Source organism: Diplotaxodon limnothrissa, linkage group LG3 (genome assembly GCF_057381915.1).
Source record: "Diplotaxodon limnothrissa isolate DT_005_m linkage group LG3, D_limnothrissa_male_GT1.1, whole genome shotgun sequence".
NCBI classification, from domain to species: domain Eukaryota; kingdom Metazoa; phylum Chordata; class Actinopteri; order Cichliformes; family Cichlidae; genus Diplotaxodon; species Diplotaxodon limnothrissa.
In genome coordinates, this window is record NC_140598.1 from 3258867 (window position 1) to 3278391 (window position 19525).

Sequence of the window (19525 nt, forward strand, 5' to 3'; positions counted from 1 at the left end):
GAGTCACTGCTGCTATCAGCAGCAGCACTTGTAAAGTTTTTTTTTTTTTACACAAAATGTACATAAAATAAATTATAAACTAATTTGTATTTTGCTCTCTCTTGAGTCACTGCTGGTATCAGCAGCAGCACTTGTAAAGTGTACCTGCAGAGCTTGGTAGTTCTCCCATACTACTTTCACTGTTCTCTCACTTGAAGCAACCCAAACATAATAACCATAGAACAGTAGAACATAATCTTGAGTCTTGAAGATGGTTCATTTCTTTACCCCTGAAAAATATACAAAAGCAGATTCAGCAAAATACAATCACAGTACACCAAATGAAAAATGAGAAATACTGTACAAATCATTTTACCTAGAAAAGGCTCCAGCATGTTTTGGGCTCCACTTTCCTTTCACTTTGGGCTTCGTAGTTTGTGGATGCTGCACTTCTCCTCCCTAGTGCCAGCCATGTCTGCACATATGTTTGTGCGTTAAACTGATCCAAGGGTGGTCCGTTGCATTTCAGGAAAATCATATTTGAAAGCCTTTTGATGTCAAGAGAGTTTCTTTTATCTGTCAAAGTATCATTCATTGAGCTGAAAGCTCGCTCGCATTCACTTGTTGATACTGCAATGGTGTGGACAGCTGTAAGAAGCGGCTTCAGGGCTGCTGGTGTCTTGGAAGCTTTAAGGTCTTTATACTCCCTAAATCCTAGGACACTTTCCCTCTCCCCAACTCTGAATCTCTGACATAAACGTCTGACCGCTGCATCCCCATATTGAATATCTAGAGATGCAGGCCAGGAGTCAGACTGGAGGACCTTGATGTCTGAGAGGAGGTGACTATCTGTCTTTTCAGATGAGGTTTTACTGACATGGGAGGAAGTTGTTGGAGTCATCCTGCACTTAACATTTTCAGCCAGCCTACGGAAAAATTGGCCATGGTTGATTTTTATAACCCTCTGATTTTCATGCAGGCATACATTTCTGAAGATTTTCTCCTTTTCAGCTTCAATGGCAGTTTGTGTGTAGGGACCAGGTGTGGATACCATTGACTCAAACACCCGGATTTGTCGGTCCAGCTGCCTGTCGGCTTGATCCAAAGTCATGTCCCGTCTCTGGAGCATTCTTGAGAGGTCACTGAGTTCTGTGAGAGCGTCATACTGTACATGATGCCAAGACCACAAAAGAAACAGTAGTGAGAACATCATTGAGTCCTTTGTATTTTGCTCTCTCTCTTGAGTCCCTGCTGGTATCAGCAGCAGCACTTGTAAAGTGTACCTGCAGAGCTTGGTAGTTCTCCCATACTGCTTTCACTGTTCTCTCACTTGAAGCAACCCAACGCACTGATAAAACATGGCCTATCACAAGGAGACGTTGTCCAACATTGTGAGCACTCTCGGTTAACTCCCTTTGGTTTTTTGGTGATGCATGGTAGAGGGAGTAAAGCTGATCTAAGAATATTTTAAAGTGGTTGATTCCTCCTACCTCCTTCAAAACATCACAAACTGCCAGTTCCAGTCTGTGATTGGAACAATGCCAGACAAACAGGTAAGGGAATTTGGAACAAAGCTGTGCAGCAACTCCTGCTTTCCTCCCAAGCATCACTGAGGCTCCATCACAAGCAAATGCCAACAAATGTTCCTGTAGGTAGTGAGGGTCAAAGCCATTATTATGAAGACATCCTAACAGTGCTTCAGTGATGTCCTTTGCTGTGGTCCCCTGCAGCTCAATCAGTTCAAAAAATATTGTGTCTGGATTTTCAGTGGAAATAGCTGACCGCAGGCACACGACAAGCACAGACTTTCCACTTATTGTAGTGGATTCATCAATGAGCACACACAATTTTCTTTCATTCATCACTATGTCATTGACTACCTTCTTTTTCATTTCAGCTGCAATGTGATCCAGTATATTTGCACATGAGTTATTAGAGTGCAGAACTCTGCCCATCTTGACACCATTTAAGACTTGCAACTGGACATCTATTGGCATGTCTGTAAAGGGACGCCCATGCTTGCCAATCTTATAAGCTGCTCTAAACACATTGAAGTTGAAGCGTAGTCAGCCTTTCTCATATCTTCAATGTGTTTTTGCATTGTATTTTGTGTTGCCTTCTCTTTTATTTCAACTGCTTTCTTGTGATAAATTGAGTCTCTGTGCTCTTTTATTTTCTTTCATAGTGAGTTTTGTTGTGCAGCCTTGTCCCTTCCAAAAGACGAGATTAAGCACCCACTCCACTCCTGCGACACTCTCTGCCCTTGCTGCATGTCCACGCGAGCACAAACTTGACTACACACACTACAACCCAACTTTTGATTTCTGCTGATCAGCCACTTGTAATTTGTGGAGAAATACCGGACTTGTGCTTGGGACCAACATTCTGGCCACTCATGCTCGCTAACGCGGCTGTTGTCATCGGTAGAAATGGTGTCATTCTCGTCCTCGTCGTCGCCAAAAGTGCCGTCGTCCGCGGCTGAGGCACTGGTGCAGCTTTCATTAGCTTGCGTCTGACCTGCAGCGATATCATTCTGGCTTGGTGGGGTGTCAGCCAGCGAGTCCTCTGATTCTGACCTTGTTCTTTTACTACTCAGAGTCTGAAGCCAGGAGAGCATATTAAGTGTTCATTGTTTTTGTATTTTAACCGAGCAGCTGTTTGCGCGTTTTACACATCCTCTCCGGACCACGTTGAGTTGTTGACATGACAACGGCAAAAGCGACGCATGCGCTTTTCACTTGTAAAACACATTGGTGTATGGGTAATGTAGTCTCTGCTCTCGGTGGGACGAATTAGGAAGCGTGCTTGTGAAGGGCGCTCTGAAAAGCGGCAGCGCAGCCAAACGATTATAACAGATGTGCAAATGAGAGTACCGGTACGCTAAAAGCACGTTCTGGGCGCATGGAGAGGTGGCGGTACTCTCAAGAGCTATATTTAGAAGTGGCGGTACTGAGTACCGGCGCGTACCGGCCCACTTAAAGCACTGGTAAAAGGTATTTGTGTAAATGAAGATTGTGAGGAGACTCAGTAAGTATGATAATCACTGTCTTTGTCACAGTGTGGGTGAAAAAAGACAGAGCAGCAGCTGTGCTTGATGTTGGGATCAAAGCACATGTGCTGTGTAAAGATATGAGCTGGTATCTTTAGGGAATAAGTCACACTCTCTCTGTGTGTTTCATCTGTTTCTGTTTTTGTTTGTGTTTGTTATAATTTATTTTCAGGTTTCCTAGTCTGACAGCATGATAAAGAGATCTCAGAAATACTATTACCAATTATTGGATTTGCTGTACTGTAAAGTCTTGAGACATCCCTCATTTCTTTGTTTCTTTATTTTGCTTCCTGTCTTGTATTTTTTATAGTGGTCTCAAACAATAGTTTAAAAAATCCAGATGTTTGGCTATTTTTAAACTCATTTTCAGTCCAATCTTTTTACCTGACCATTTTCAGAAGAATGTGTTTTTGTTTGTTTGTTTGTTTGTTTGTTTGTTTAAGCCACTTTGTCAAGGTCAACAGGACCAAAATGCAGGACTCATACATGGAATGAGCGGCAGCTTTTATTGCTGGGAAGACTTTCCATATAACGTAAACTCACAAAAACAAACCAAAACCTTGAACATGGAAACTACAGACTAAACTGGAAACTTTAAAATAAAACAACACAAACTGGGAAAGCAAACCAGGAACTGAGAACTAGAACTAAGCCAGGACCACAAACGGAGTAAACACAGTACGATGAGGGTACAGCGCAATAATGGACAGACAAAAACACAGGGCTTAAATACACAAGCAGGACAATGAGAGGATGGGGAACAGGTAGGAACAGAGTTGGGACAAGTCAGACCTAACAAAGCAAGGGAAAGCAAGACTTGACACACTGCACATAGGACAAGGGCTAGGGAGACTTAGGCTGTATCCCAATTTAGTGTCACGATTAGTTAATAAAGTTAGCTATTAGTTAGTTAGTTAATATTCTGTAAAGAATTACTTGTACTGTATTATAACAACTAAACAACAAACAGAACATTTTTCTCTAAGTAGAAGAAAAATGGTCTCTGTTCAAGCTGTTTCACCACCAGTATAACCCACTGGAATCATGTCTAGTAGATAGTTTACATTTTAAGTGTTTGTTTTGGCTGCTAAAATACTGTGCTTGCTCTTTGGTAAGGAAAACAGTTTGTTGATATAACTTAAAGTTCATGGTCACTGATCATGATGAAAGACTGACACAGATAGAAACTGAATTTCTGCAGAAGAGAGATAATATATATGTCTGTAGGGTGCCAAGTTTTACCCAGTTGTTGTAGCACATAATTTAGTTTTGCATAGACATATTATTCACTCTTGACAACATGGCAATCCAAATCATATTTATGCAATAAGTGACTTGATTCTTGTCCACAGAAATCCATATGCTTTATTATGATGTAACACTATAGATCAACTTACCTCAGAATATATAAAGCATATAAACAATTACAGCAATATGATGCAACAAACACAGCAGTACTACTAATCCAAAATACTCAAAGCTTCATAGAACTGAAACAAACATTTATTTTTAGCTCCATTCTGCTGCTGATACATACTTTAGGTTTCTGAATATTAAACTTGTTGCTGCCTTTCATAGTGTGTAACTTGAAGGCCCTGAGTACTTTCTCCCACACTGAAAACACTGGAATGAGAACATTATTTTAACATTACCTAATAAGACTGATTCAGGACAGATAATTAGTTATTTTAAACTTTTCCAGCAGTCCTTCACAAACAGGGAACAGTCTGTCTATTCTCTCCATCTGTCAGCTGCTGCTGGCTCTTCCTCCTCCTCTTCCTCACACACTGCTGAGTTTGTCCTGGTGGATCATCAGGGGTGCAAAGCCTCACTGATGATGTGCAGCAGTGGGTCCCTCAGTCTGTCCTCACTCTGGACACTTGCAGTTGTCACACATGGAAATCAAATGTGTGATAAGCTGCAGGATTCAAACACAAGTGTCACTTATTAATACATGTTCATACTTTTATTCCACAATCAGAGAGAAAGAAACAGAGAGAGAGTGCAGGACAGACAGACAGACAGGTGACAGTCTCAGGTGTATACACTGCTACAAAACAGCACAAAAGAAGGAGGATTTAGGGTTTGTTTTATTACGAGTGCTAAACAAGAAGAGTTCCCAGATGGTACAGTGGACACGTGTGACTCCTGTGATTAAAGCATCTTTCTTTCAGCTCAACGAGTGAACCGTCAGCTCGTTCAAACACACGTTAAAGTCCGTTTGGCTCGACACCACCGAACAGAGGCAGCAATATACCCACATAGCAAGCTGGTCTGGCCTGGATCTGGTATCAAGCCGGCACTGCTGGCTGACTTCTGGCATGATAAGATGTACAGGGAGTGCAGAATTATTAGGCAAGTTGTATTTTTGAGGAATAATTTTATTATTGAACAACAACCATGTTCTCAATGAACCCAAAAAACTCATTAATATCAAAGCTCAATGTTTCTGGAAGTAGTTTTTAGTTTGTTTTTAGTTTTAGCTATTTTAGGGGGATATCTGTGTGTGCAGGTGACTATTACTGTGCATAATTATTAAACTTAACAAAAAACAAATATATACCCATTTCAATTATTTATTTTTACCAGTGAAACCAATATAACATCTCCACATTCACAAATATACATTTCTGACATTCAAAAACAAAACAAAAACAAATCAGCGACCAATATAGCCACCTTTCTTTGCAAGGGCACTCAAAAGCCTGCCATCCATGGATTCTGTCAGTGTTTTGATCTGTTCACCATCAACATTGCGTGCAGCAGCAACCACAGCCCCCCAGACACTGTTCAGAGAGGTGTACTGTTTTCCCTCCTTGTAAATCTCACATTTGATGATGGACCACAGGTTCTCAATGGGGTTCAGATCAGGTGAACAAGGAGGCCATGTCATTAGTTTTTCTTCTTTTATACCCTTTCTTGCCAGCCACGCTGTGGAGTACTTGGACGCGTGTGATGGAGCATTGTCCTGCATGAAAATCATGTTTTTCTTGAAGGATGCAGACTTCTTCCTGTACCACTGCTTGAAGAAGGTGTCTTCCAGAAACTGGCAGTAGGACTGGGAGTTGAGCTTGACTCCATCCTCAACCCGAAAAGGCCCCACAAGCTCATCTTTGATGATACCAGCCCAAACCAGTACTCCACCTCCACCTTGCTGGCGTCTGAGTCAGACTGGAGCTCTCTGCCCTTTACCAATCCAGCCACGGGCCCATCCGTCTGGCCCATCAAGACTCACTCTCATTTCATCAGTCCATAAAACCTTAGAAAAATCAGTCTTGAGATATTTCTTGGCCCAGTCTTGACGTTTCAGCTTGTGTGTCTTGTTCAGTGGTGGTCGTCTTTCAGCCTTTCTTACCTTGGCCATGTCTCTGAGTATTGCACACCTTGTGCTTTTGGGCACTCCAGTGATGTTGCAGCTCTGAAATATGGCCAAACTGGTGGCAAGTGGCATCTTGGCAGCTGCACGCTTGACTTTTCTCAGTTCATGGGCAGTTATTTTGCGCCTTGGTTTTTCCACACGCTTCTTGCGACCCTGTTGACTATTTTGAATGAAACGCTTGATTGTTCGATGATCACGCTTCAGAAGCTTTGCAATTTTGAGACTGCTGCATCCCTCTGCAAGATATCTCACTATTTTTGACTTTTCTGAGCCTGTCAAGTCCTTCTTTTGACCCATTTTGCCAAAGGAAAGGACGTTGCCTAATAATTATGCACACCTGATATAGGGTGTTGATGTCATTAGACCACACCCCTTCTCATTACAGAGATGCACATCACCTAATATGCTTAATTGGTAGTAGGCTTTCGAGCCTATACAGCTTGGAGTAAGACAACATGCATGAAGAGGATGATGTGGACAAAATACTCATTTGCCTAATAATTCTGCACTCCCTGTATGTCATCCAGATATGGGCCAGGCCTGGCATAGATGGCACTGTCTATGTGATGGCATGCCACATCTGGCTCGATTGTGGTTTGGTTTATGTGGCCCAGTCTCATAGAAAACAGGTCTGGCCCGGATCTGGCATCAAGCTGGCACTTCTGACTGACTGGTGTCATGGCAGAGTGTATGTCAACCAGATGTGCGCCAGGTCTGGTAATGCTCTGAACGGATAATTGGAGGTGAGCTTCCCTCCCTCCAAGACATCTACAGGAAGCGGTGCCTGAGGAAAGCAGGGAGGATCATCAAGGACTCCAGTCACCCCAGCCATAAACTGTTCAGACTGCTTCCATCAGGAAGGAGGTTCTGCAGCATCCGGTCCCGTACCAGCAGACTGAGAGACAGCTTTTTCCATCAGGCCATCAGACTGCTGAACACGTCATAGACACCTCAGCTTCACTACTGGAACTTTAACATTATGCACTCCACACTGTATATAAATGCCACTTGTTTTGCACATATTCAACTCTGTATATTTTATATATTTTATTATTATTATTATTATTATTATTATTATTATTATTATTAATTTTTTTTTTAAATTTTTTTTTAAACTATTTAATTTGTAAAAATGTGCATACACACACACACACACACCACACACACACACACACGTAGGAAAATATTTAGTATACACATCCAGAAATGCATACACTATTATATATTGTACATATATTTATTAGTTTCAGGTTGGCCATTCTTGTATTTTGCTCGTTTGTGTTGTTGTGTTTGCACATCTCTGTTGCTTGTGGGGCTCGCACACAAGAATTTCACTCGCATGTGCTGTGCCAGTGTGCCTGCACATGTGATGTGACAATAAAAGTGATTTGATTTGATTTGATTTGATTTGACACCACTGTTTATGCGATGGCATGCCATATCTGGCCCGATTATGGTTTGGTTTATGTGGGCCAGGCTCATAGAAAACAGCTCTGGCCGGGATCCGGCATCAAGCTGGCACTTCTGACTGACCGGTGTTATGGCAGGGTGTATGTCAACCAGATGTGGGCTAGGTCTGGCAATGATGCACTATTTATGTTCCTATTTTCCTATTTTAGTTAGAAATTCCAAATGCCATGTTGCAATACTATACTGCTATGGTAGCCAACGTTTCAAATGCAGGTTTGAGAGGTTTGTGAGTTTACACTTTATCCAAAACCTAGTAAGGGTTTACTCATCGTTGCCAGTGGGTGGCTGTAGCTCAGGTGGTAGAGCTGGTCAACTACTGATCGGAAGGTTAGTGGTTTGATCCCTGGCTCCTACATGTCGTGAGTGTGAATGTGTTATGAATGTAGTTAGGAAGCACTCAGTTAAGAGAAAGCGTGTGGTTGAGTGAATGTGGCATGTTGTATAGAGCACTTTGAGTAATCTGGGAGAGTTGAAAAATGTTATATAAGAATCACTGTCTGAACAGAGTTTTGTCATGTTACTTTTGCACTATTATGCACATGTTGTTATTACATGGCTGAATTAAGGTACACATTAGGCTGACATCTGGGGCCAGAGCTGAAACTGTTCTGGGCCAGCACAGGACCAGCAGTGTGTCTGCAACTGGCCCGTGGCTGCACACAACTTACACATGGCCCACATACCGCAAAGAATGATGGCCCTTTGGTGGCCCAGATCCGGGCCATACCAATTTTGCTATGTGGGTAACATAGCTAACATTAACAGTGCAGTGAATCCTGCTTGTAAGATGAATGCCAACTATTGAACGGTGTATATTTCAAAGGCTTTAAAACCAAATTGAGGCTGAAAGTACAAACATTACTAATGTCACATAATTTTGCCGACATGTGGCCAACAATAATTTTGTAATATTCTTCGTTATTAAACATTTGCACATAAATAAGTGACATCATATTTAGTACTTACTTTTATAAGTTTACTCTTCGGCCGCCCCGCTTCAGCCACCCACCTTTTTTTTCCGAAAAAAATATCCACACCCACCACCGGGCAAAGAATCTTGGGATAGGTTGGACCACGAAGGCTACACCGGACCGAGCCTTCAAATCTCGGGAAATGAAGGCCGCATTTGGAGGACTCTTCGGTAACTCATTAACGGAGATTTGCCGCATTAATGCAGTTATGGTGTTAACGTCATTTTAACGAGATTAACGCTGACAGCACTACTTTAGACACTTTTGTATTGGCATCCTGTTTAAAAAATAATAATTTCACTACATTATCAATAGTTAATCTAAAAAAGCACATTATGTTAGGAGCCGGGTTATGGTTGCCTGGTGATTTTGTTTGTGTTTTGTGTCTCCTTTTTTGGCATAGGAAGGTGGGGCAGTTATTCAATGAACCTGTCAACCTGCTTTCTTCTGAAGCGTTCTTCAGGAGCTGTCTGACAGAGGACTAATGTCGGAGTATTGACTTTTCTGGAGTGCCTGATAATCTGCCAGCCTGCCTACTGGAGCCTGTACGGAGTTTTGTTTCCTCCCCAGGGTTCTCATCTCTCGGTTTCTCCGGGTCACCTCGTTTGGTTTGTTTCCCTTACAGAGGTTTTTGGCAAACAGTACCAAGTAAGCTCTCCAACTCTCGGTAAAGTCTCTTTTATGCTTTTCTCGGTTTCGGGTAAGACCCTCCTAATTCTCCTGCTCCTCTTCCCTTAGATCGAGTGCGCTACCAGTGTCTCCTCACCTGCACGTCCCGGCTCCACGTCCCCATTCACATTTTATTGTATATACACTGTCCTTGAAAATTCATCTCCTTCACTGTAAATAAATTGTTTCACCACAACTCTATGCCTCCGTGAGTTCTGCTCCCTGAGTCCACCGGTATTTTTCATAACACATTATACCAGATGACAAAGGGTATTAAGTAGGTAAAACTGTAAAGAATTACTTGTACTGTATTATAACAACTAAACAACAAACAGAACATTTTTCTCTAAGTAGAAGAAAAATGGTCTCTGTTCAAGCTGTTTCACCACCAGTATAACCCACTGGAATCATGTCTAGTAGATAGTTTACATTTTAAGTGTTTGTTTTGGCTGCTAAAATACTGTGCTTGCTCTTTGGTAAGGAAAACAGTTTGTTGATATAACTTAAAGTTCATGGTCACTGATCATGATGAAAGAGTGACACAGATAGAAACTGAATTTCTGAAGAAAAAAGATAATTTATATGTCTGTAGGGTGCCAAGTTTTACCCAGTTGTTGTAGCACATAATTTAGTTTTGCATAGACATATTATTCACTCTTGACAACATGGCAATCCAAATCATATTTATGCAATAAGTGACTTGAGTCTTGTCCACAGAAATCCATATGCTTTCATTTTTTCTTTTTTCTAATTATATGGTGTTATGCTGAAATTGTTCAAAAACCTGCTCTTCTGCACATACTGTAGTTTCATAAAGTGACAGGGATAATAATAATTAACAGTTGATCATGAATAGCATAAATGCAGCCATGTGAATTATTAATAATCAGAGATGAGGGGAGTGAGTAACACAGAATCAAGTTTACAAAGAAGAATTTTGCCCCTTTTTTTTCCTCATTTTTGAGACCCGAGTTCAGCCTGGAACTAAAATGCATCTGAAACACACAGATCAGTAGAAACAGACTGTTGTGTCTCAGCGCAACAATGTTTTAACTATGAACTCAGTGCAAGACAACGTGCACATACACATACACACTACATATGATTTGTCTTCAGTGTTCAGAGTGTCTGATGATTTTTGGCCAATATGGGGAAGAAGGAGGGCAGGCTGTGTGTCATCTGATACAATGTCAAAGACAAAGCATTTTCTAGGACTCTCATTAGAAGTGCTGATTCTGTCGCTCTTCATGAAATCGTCAACCTAGGAGTCCACATAGAGTCTGCGAGTCCCACTACTACATGTTTAATGTCTGTACTTATATTTTCAAAACAGACTTGTAACTTTTGGTTTAACATATTTGAGGGCAGTTATTTCACGTCACATCAAACTGATTTGAGCCAGAACAGTAACACAATCCTATGACGTTGCAGTCCCGGTGCTTTTGCATCTAGCTAGAAATACTGAAGCGGTGTAAGCATAAAGGGAGTAACTTTTTGTTAAGTGGCAGGTAATTTCAAATGCAATGTTTCAAAGAACTCTAAAAACAACAGCAAACACACAAACATTTTGTGTGCAGCCTGTTGCTAGCTAAAGTTTCAGCTGCTTTGCTTCACAGGAAGATTAAAAAAAAAGAACTTCACTGAGAGATGGAGAAAGATAAAAAAAAGAAGGAATAAAAAAAAGAATAAAAAAAGGACAGGAAAGGAAGAAGAGGGGTTATATTTAAAAATAAGAACTGCTCAGTGGCATTTGATTAACTTGAAATTTAAAGCTTACAAGTTTTTAAGTCAGATATTGGGTCTGTACATGTGGCATATTTTTTCATATTATGAAACGTGCTGCAAAACAAACTAAGGCACGTAACTGTGTCATCTAAAGGTTGCATGAGACTACTGGTGTACTGTGTTGAATTTAAAGTAAAGAACAGTGTAGGTTACAGAGTAGCAGAGATATATTTGAAATTAAGCTGAGGATACATAGAATCATTCACTAAAAGATTGAACTTTGCAAGAACCCCCAAGTCTGATGAAAAACTATATCTAATGCACCATTTATATTTTTTACATTGTTTATTTTAGCTATAATATTTGGTGTGTTGACACAACATAGAGTTCATTGCCATGACACCAATTACACTGTGACAATTTTTTTAACACAAAATTTATTTTTTTCATTTAGTATTGACTCTTGCCAAAGACAGAAAATCTACAATGATGCCATATATTAGTATTAGTGCAAATCCACAGAAATTAATATCAGAGAAAGAAAGCCTATGTATTATAACAGTAACCGTAATGGTCATGCTACATTTATAATAGTTAATGCTGTTATTAGTAAATGTGTTACTCTAGTGGTCCCCAACCCCCGGGCCATGGACCGGTACCAGTCTGTGAGTCATTTGGTACAGGTGTGAAATATATGGTTTTCAGGGTTTTTATTTTTAATTCGGTTTCCCTGGGTCTTTTCCTCTGTGATATCAATAAATGTTCTTTTAGAAAAAATAAATAACTTTACATTATTTCCGTTTTTTTATTATCTGACTCTGAACAGTGTTTCGGGCGCCATTGTCCCTCATTACTCCCAGGTGGGACTGTCTCATTCCAGAGAAACAAGCACAGGGCTGTCACTGATTTAGCGTCATGGTGAATTTTGCAATTTCATGTACTCTATATTTGTTTTGCAGTTGTGTGTCTTATTTTAAAAGAAATATTTACGCATTACCATAGCAACCAGAGAGCATTAAGGGGCACAGAGGAGGATGTTACTCTCATTGTTGTTGGTGCATTTCAGGAGGACACTTTCTAATAAATTTACACAATTACACAGTGAATTCGTTTTTATTAATACCACAGTTTTTGTCTTGGTCGTATCATTTTATTTTGTTGTACTCTTTATCCCTGAAACCTTAAAGGCCGGTCTGTGAAAATATTGTCTGTCATTAAACTGGTCCGTGACACAAAAAAAGGTTGAGGACTGCTGTGTTGCTCTTTCTTTATTGATTTCTTTCATTGATCTTGGTTGACATAGTTAGATAACAAATACGTAGAAAATGTGTAAAAAAAAAAAAAAAAAGTATACGTGTACATGTTAATATTTAATAGCGGATGAGTAGATGACATGAAAGCAACCAAAGCAGATCATTTGTCAGAAGTCTGTCAAGTGGTGAAATTTCGAAGATGAATCTCAGCAGTTCATTTTTGATTTTGTTGTTTTGTGGCCTGGCTGTGGCCCAGGGTACTATCGAAACCAATGCCATGTGTCGCGAAATCAGTTTTACCCCGGTTCTTTTTATTCCTCGAGCATCCAGAGATGGCACTGGACTCAGTAGTCATTTTCACAAAACTTTATTCATCTTTATTCATCTTCATTTAAGCATGCACTTCTAGAAGGGAAGACGAGGCCGGTGGGTCCCTCTACAAAAATCTTCACCCTTTGTTAGTTACACCCAGCTTTATAGAAACAACCCCATCATAAAACCCCCTACGGTGTGCTGGAAACTCTGTGTCTGTGTGAGTGCTCGCGAGTGAGTGTGCGTGTGGATGTGTGTGCGTGACAACTAAAACACTGTGGTGTAGATGACTCCCTAGAGGTCATAAAACCCCTCTCCCACATTTACAGGTATCATAATTGTTGCGACCCCCACCCTAAAGCTTCCTCTGGGGAATTTCCACTCAGTGGGGGAGAAGCCTCCTACAATCCACTCCTAAGTTCAGAACACAAAGAGGCCTTTATTACTCTACACACAGTGTCTCTACAATAGTTCTATATTCTACAATAACACATTTCTAAACTCTAAATCAGCTAAATATTCTACACATGACAGAAAAATTAAATTCTTTGGAAATCAAGATGTTGAACATTGGAAGCAGGCTGGAAAACTACGAAAGTCGCATCCTTCAGCTGGAACAAAAAGGTAAAGAATAAAGCTGAAGCAGACGTTTTTTGTTTTTTTTTTGTGATTTTCAACATCTGGAGAAATAAAATGATGTGAAGAATCATACTTTAACACATATCTGAAATAAACATGTTTTTTTTTTCTTAGACAGAAACACGGTCATATTCAGTGTTGGAATTGGAGTGGATTCACCATTTGGGCCCTTTAACACAGACGTAACTATGATCTACGATCACACATTTGTAAATATTGGAAATGCCTACAGCCCAGTTACAGGTAAGATTCTTCTTCACAGTTTTGTGTTAGTGAAGTAAATAAAGCCAAAAAAATGTGTCATGTGATGATGCATGTTTACATTCAGTAATAACATTTGCAGATTCGTAATACTGAAACTTTTTTGATAATTTGGAAAAAATGAAAGAGATTTAAAGATATTACAAGTGTTCAACTGAGGTGTTTCTTGCATTTATACGTGTAAAACTTGCTTCTTCAGAAAATGACAAAAAATTAAAGGAGTTTACTTTTTTTTTCTCCAGGTGTCTTTAAAGCACCTGTTTCAGGTGTGTACTTCTTTACCATTTTCTCTCATTCTGGAGGTGAACATAGAACATGGCTGCTGTTATACAAGAACAATGAGGTGATCTTACACATCCATGATCACCAGTCAACTGACACAGCTGATAATGGAGGAAATGCGGCATTCCTGCAGCTGCAGCAGGGTGATACAGTGTATGTGCGTTTAAAGGAGGGTACACATGTCTATAAATCCAGAAGAGTAACAACTTTCAGTGGATTTTTGGTCAAACAAAACAGTTAAAAAGAGATGTACATTTCTTTGAAATTGTGTTTGGCTGCAGTGGTTCTTGTGTGTGCTCCAATAAAACACATTTAAATCATACCTACAGCTGAATATGGGGTTTTGTACTGGCCTCGTAGAACCACTTTCTACTATCCAGGAGTTAAACACCTCCACACAAAAGTCACTGACGCCAGAGTGGGTTTAGACCTTGCTTTATATGGCAGGTGTGAAACTGTAACAACAAAATACAGTGTATATGAGTGACAAATTAAATAATTACTTGAGGAGCTGCGTGACCAAGTGCTAATGCTAACACCAAACAACTGTCTACGAATGATAAATTAGCACGTGTAATACAGCATCTAATTAACTGCTATTAATCAACATAAAAGTGCCAAACAATAATGCATACTCACAGGGAATGCCTTTTTATCAGCCTTTCACAGCATATATCACAGCATAGATCACATTCAGTCGATTGTCTGATTCTTTCTTACACTTCCCCCGTCTGCACACGGACCATGCCTTTCTCTTAAAGGGCCAGTGCACTAACCAAACAAATCAAACATGTACAAATTTGACAATAGTCAGAACAGGTTTACTTCACTTTTGTGTTGTTAAACGATTTAGTGCTTATCAAACTAGTAAAAGACTCTTTAAATGTGGCGTGGAAATGCTAGTAAACTTGTTTTTGATGTATTTGTAACTAGTAGATGAACAATATTATGTTTGGAAACAGTTCACGGGGAATATTCAACATTCGATATTCAAGCCAACTGAGACATTTTTTCTACCGCTCTTTGAAACCAGGATTGAACTGAAACATTATTTTGTTCATCTCCGTCTCAGAGAAAACCAGCAACAACAACTTTGTACAACTCAAAGTTGAAACTCACACAGAAGCGAGTGAACTTCAGTGCAGTGTTACATGCAAATTTTAACTTTGTATCTATAACGAGACCTCAACAAAAAAATGTAAATTTGTTTGTATAAATATGTTTTACAAACACAAATCTTTTTTTACAGACACACAAATTCTCATCTTTAGATGCACAAACATAAAATTTTCAAATATTTTGGTTTATAAGGTTGCAAAACAATTCACAACTATACAGTCTGATTTACAAGTACAAAATTTTTATGACCACAATTTGAGAGCATACACAATTGACTCTTGTGTTGTGAAATGCATTCTTGGATACCTTGCTGCCCCAAGTCTACACTACCACCAGTTCACAGCAGTCGGTTATCTAGGACCGACCTGTCTTGACTTACTTTGCACAGTAACCAATCAGATGTTAGACAATCTGTAGTGGCAGCGTTAACCCCCCCCCCTCTGAGTTTGATGGGTGAGGCTGACAGATAAAAGGTATCCATAAAGACAGCCGCAGGGACAAGTTCATTTTATTTAAATCACTGAATGACTGAAATATGGGAAAAATCCGCTACAGACAAGTCAATGCTGACAGGTTTTAATCATCCAGTCAGAAAAGATTAATCTAAAAGTCATCAACTGACTCCAACTGCCCAGATCTGATTTTAAAAAAGTTAGGTCTTTTTTGGTGTTGAGACAAACTTCGGACTGAAAATAAAATGTATTTCTATGGGTCAGTTAGAAGGTACTCCCTCTACTTGGATTCACACGGTTCAAAAAGTTTAGGGTAGCATATTAGTTTGGATCACACACCCCCAATGTTCTGTAATGTTACTGATCAGCTCCACATTTATTGTGTATAGTTTTAGTCGCGTGTTTTCAGCAGTAAAGTGTTTACTTAAATTCAGTGCACATATCAAGATGGTGCTGTTTACACCATTCTTTTGGAGCATTTGAGATGTATTTTTTTAGCATTCATTTTAAAACAGGTTTCACAAGAAAGTTGACTATGTCTATGACAGTGGAATATGTTGATTCTCTTTGTCTATCTGATAACGGAACACATATTAAGAATATGTGAGATATGTTTGGAAAAGCTATGTACACAGTTGTAATACTGTAGAGTAACAAAACTCCTAAACACAAATTTAACAATATAGTGTATGCTGTAAAGCACATGTGTCAAACTCAAGGCCCACGGGCCACATCTAGCTCGGCATACATTTATATCCAGCTCGCAAGATCATTTTATATAGATGTATTATTATTGTTATGCATGGCCCGGCGATATGAGGCGCTAATAATACACAAACTACAGATCCCATAATGCAGCCCTGCAGCCTCCTTGCCAAACGCTAGGCTGCCTGGGAATATTCCTGCGTCAGTCAAGTCAAACTTCTGTTATTGCAAAACTAGCCCCTCACAATGGCAAAGAGAAAAGTTGAGTCTGAAAACAGAGCCTTTCAGCACTGCTGGGAGACTGAAAATAAGTTTACAGACATTGATGGTAAACCCGTGTGTCTTATTAGTGGAGCTAATGTGGCTGTAATTAAGGAATTTAATTTAAGATGGCACTACGAGACAAAACATCACGATAAGCTGAAAAACCTAAATGCAGAGCAAAAACTACAGAATGTGGAAGAGCTAAAGAACAATCTAACATTTCAGCAGACGTTTTTCACAAGGGCAAAGTCACAAAGTGAAGCTGTTGTGAAAGCAAGTTTTATTGTAGCAGAGGAGACAGCCAAATCAGCCCCGTACCACTCTGAAGAGCTGCATGATGAAGTTGTGCGACATCTTGTGTCCAGACCAAGCGCGGATTTTGGCAAATGTGAGGCTGAGCAGAAACGTATGTCAAAGTGTAACCGACATGAAACTACTCCCATGGGGCTTAAATTTTGAACTGAACTAGAACTGAAGAAGCTTCTCCAATGAGAGGTGAAACATCTTCAACGAACTTAAACAAGTCCAGATGCTTTTCTTTCCAAGCTCCATAGACTACGATGAGCTGGATGACTGAGAACCTTCATGTTACATTTGTTGCAATTTCTGCTCCCCTCATTGTCAGAGCACTCTTAAAAAACAATGTCAATGAGACTTTTTAATTAGATAAATAAAGGATATATGAAAGTCACTTCATCAAAATACTGATTGAAGCTTCAGCCTTGTGACAGGAAGGTTATTTGTGGCCCAAGAAACAGGTGTGTCAGCTACAGCCTTGAGAAAACAACTCTGCCTGGAGGTGGGCCCATGCAACGGGAAAAGCCAGCCCACGACTACACCAGTAGAGAGAAAGCACGAGGCTTAATTTAGATGAGGAGGGGAACTCCCGGAAGTCCTGTGAACTTAAATATTCATTAACTTTAAAGTTGCCAATGAAACAGAAGCACACCTTATTAATAACAATATAAACCACTACCGTAACCAACAACAATAGTAATAAAAATCTTAAATCTTATTTTTAAGACTTCATAGCTTAACAGACAACCTTCCAACTGTGTGTCATCTACCTAGACATGTAAATGCATTCCTTCACTGCATTCAGCCAAATTATGAAGTCTGGTTCTTCTAGTTTTTATCTTTTATTCTTTTAAATCACACGTCAACTACACGAAGTGTAGGTAAGTAAGTAAGTAAGTAAAATTTATTTATATAGCGCTTTTCACAGATAAAAATCTGTGGTAACCAAGGTGTTGGTTACGGTAAAGCATGTGACAATAGAAGCTGAGCATATATCATATTCTTTTTCAAAGGTGAGAAACAAAGATTGATTTTTCTTCAAAAGATTTTTTTCTCATTAAATAGTTTGTTTCTGGAGCAGAGGTACAAGAATAATTATAGGGACGAATCTAAACTATATATGTTTTTCAAATACTGTATTTTTTATCATAAATATCCAATATTATAATTTTAACAAAACAAATTTGTTAAACTCAACGACTGATTAGAATCTGTAGTATTTCACAAGTTTTCACACCGCAAAGAATTCTGTAAATGTCATTGTGTTTGACTCTGGTAAGCCAGTCTTTCTTTCCTTAAAGGGTTCATATACAAGGTATTACAATTTCTGTTTAATATGGATTGTTAGCTGTGTAGGTTATTTTTCATATTAATGAGTGATCACTTTCTGTAATACTTTATTTTAGTACAATGAAAAAAATAACATGTTGGAATAATATTACAAAAATATGTACATCAGTTGCACGCAATCAACTTATGTTTTGTCAACCATAGTTTTCTATGTTATAACTGCACACAATTTTTTTGTAACATGAACATGATTTTTTTATGTTGTTGTTCTGCATTTCACGCCTGTCAAATATTTATAGAAACCATTTGTTTATCAGATATTCACTGGTTCACTGGTGTGTGTGTGTGTGTGTGTGTGCGGGTGTGTGTGTGTGTGTGTGTGTGTGTGTGTGTGTGTGTGTGTGTGTGTTTGCACAGGTGGTTGAACCTGCTGGCACATTACATAAATGAGTAATTAATTTTGATGGTCATCCATAACACTGAGTGAGTTCATGTTTCAGATGCTGCATGGAGATCTAGTGTTTGACAAGAGGAGCAAACTCAACAAACGTACGGTTACGGTGTAACCTTGGTTCTCTTAGTGAGAGACTATCTCTCCACACCGTTACATATTCCATATGTACGGGGAACGGCCCCTCTTGGTCGTGGAATGTGAATATTTCTTTAAGACACTCTGGCATGAAAGATAGTCTCTCACTAAGAGAACCAAGGTTACACCATAACCGTACGTTCTCTAGCATATCGAGACTATCTCTCCACACCGTTACATATTCCATATGTACGGGGTAACTCTGTAAGACACCCCGCGAGGGGACTGTGCAACCGAACCGCGGAGAGTGAAGGTGCCGGGAGTCAGTGACAACGCACCAATAGAGACACCACCCTGGTCAGGGCTTCGCAATGCGAAGGCTGAGCCAGGGTCATGCAGGACGCGGGACCGCAAGTGATTGGCCGCTCAGCCGGGGGGCTGGCAGCCTAGCCTGCGTAAGTGGAGGGCTGAGCAAGGCGACGACCCGAAGGTCCACCCCCAGCACCGTCACCATACGCTTGTCCGCAGACATAGGAGCCTCAAGAGTGAACTCGCAACGAGACACTCGAGGTCAGACAAAATCCCAGCTACTGGGCATCCCCGTGCTGGCCATGTAAGTCCGTGACACACAGGCAAGAACCAACAGGGATCCAACATTGCAGACATCACTCACTGCCTGAAATGTCAGACACAGCAAGGTCTAACAACTGCAGCCCGCGCCGTGCCGTTGGAGCGACAGAATGCCAGAAGCACGGGCGGTCTAGGACGAGCCTGTGCGTACGCTCCCCAAGGATCTCCAGCTGGAGCCTTCAGTGCCCAGGGTACAAATCCAGAATCCCGGGAGCAGAGAAAGGGGAGAGGAAGCGTAGCTCACCGAGTC

At 40.2% G+C, this 19525-nt stretch overlaps 1 protein-coding gene and 1 pseudogene across 1 annotated transcript in view; both read right to left on the bottom strand.

Moving 5' to 3' along the window:
* The window catches only part of LOC146634286 (NLR family CARD domain-containing protein 3-like), a 612463-nt gene that overhangs the window by 575955 nt on the left and 16983 nt on the right, over window positions 1-19525 (bottom strand). The gene's annotated exons all lie outside the window — the stretch shown is intronic.
* LOC146634300 (E3 SUMO-protein ligase KIAA1586-like) lies at window positions 264-9046 on the bottom strand (annotated as a pseudogene).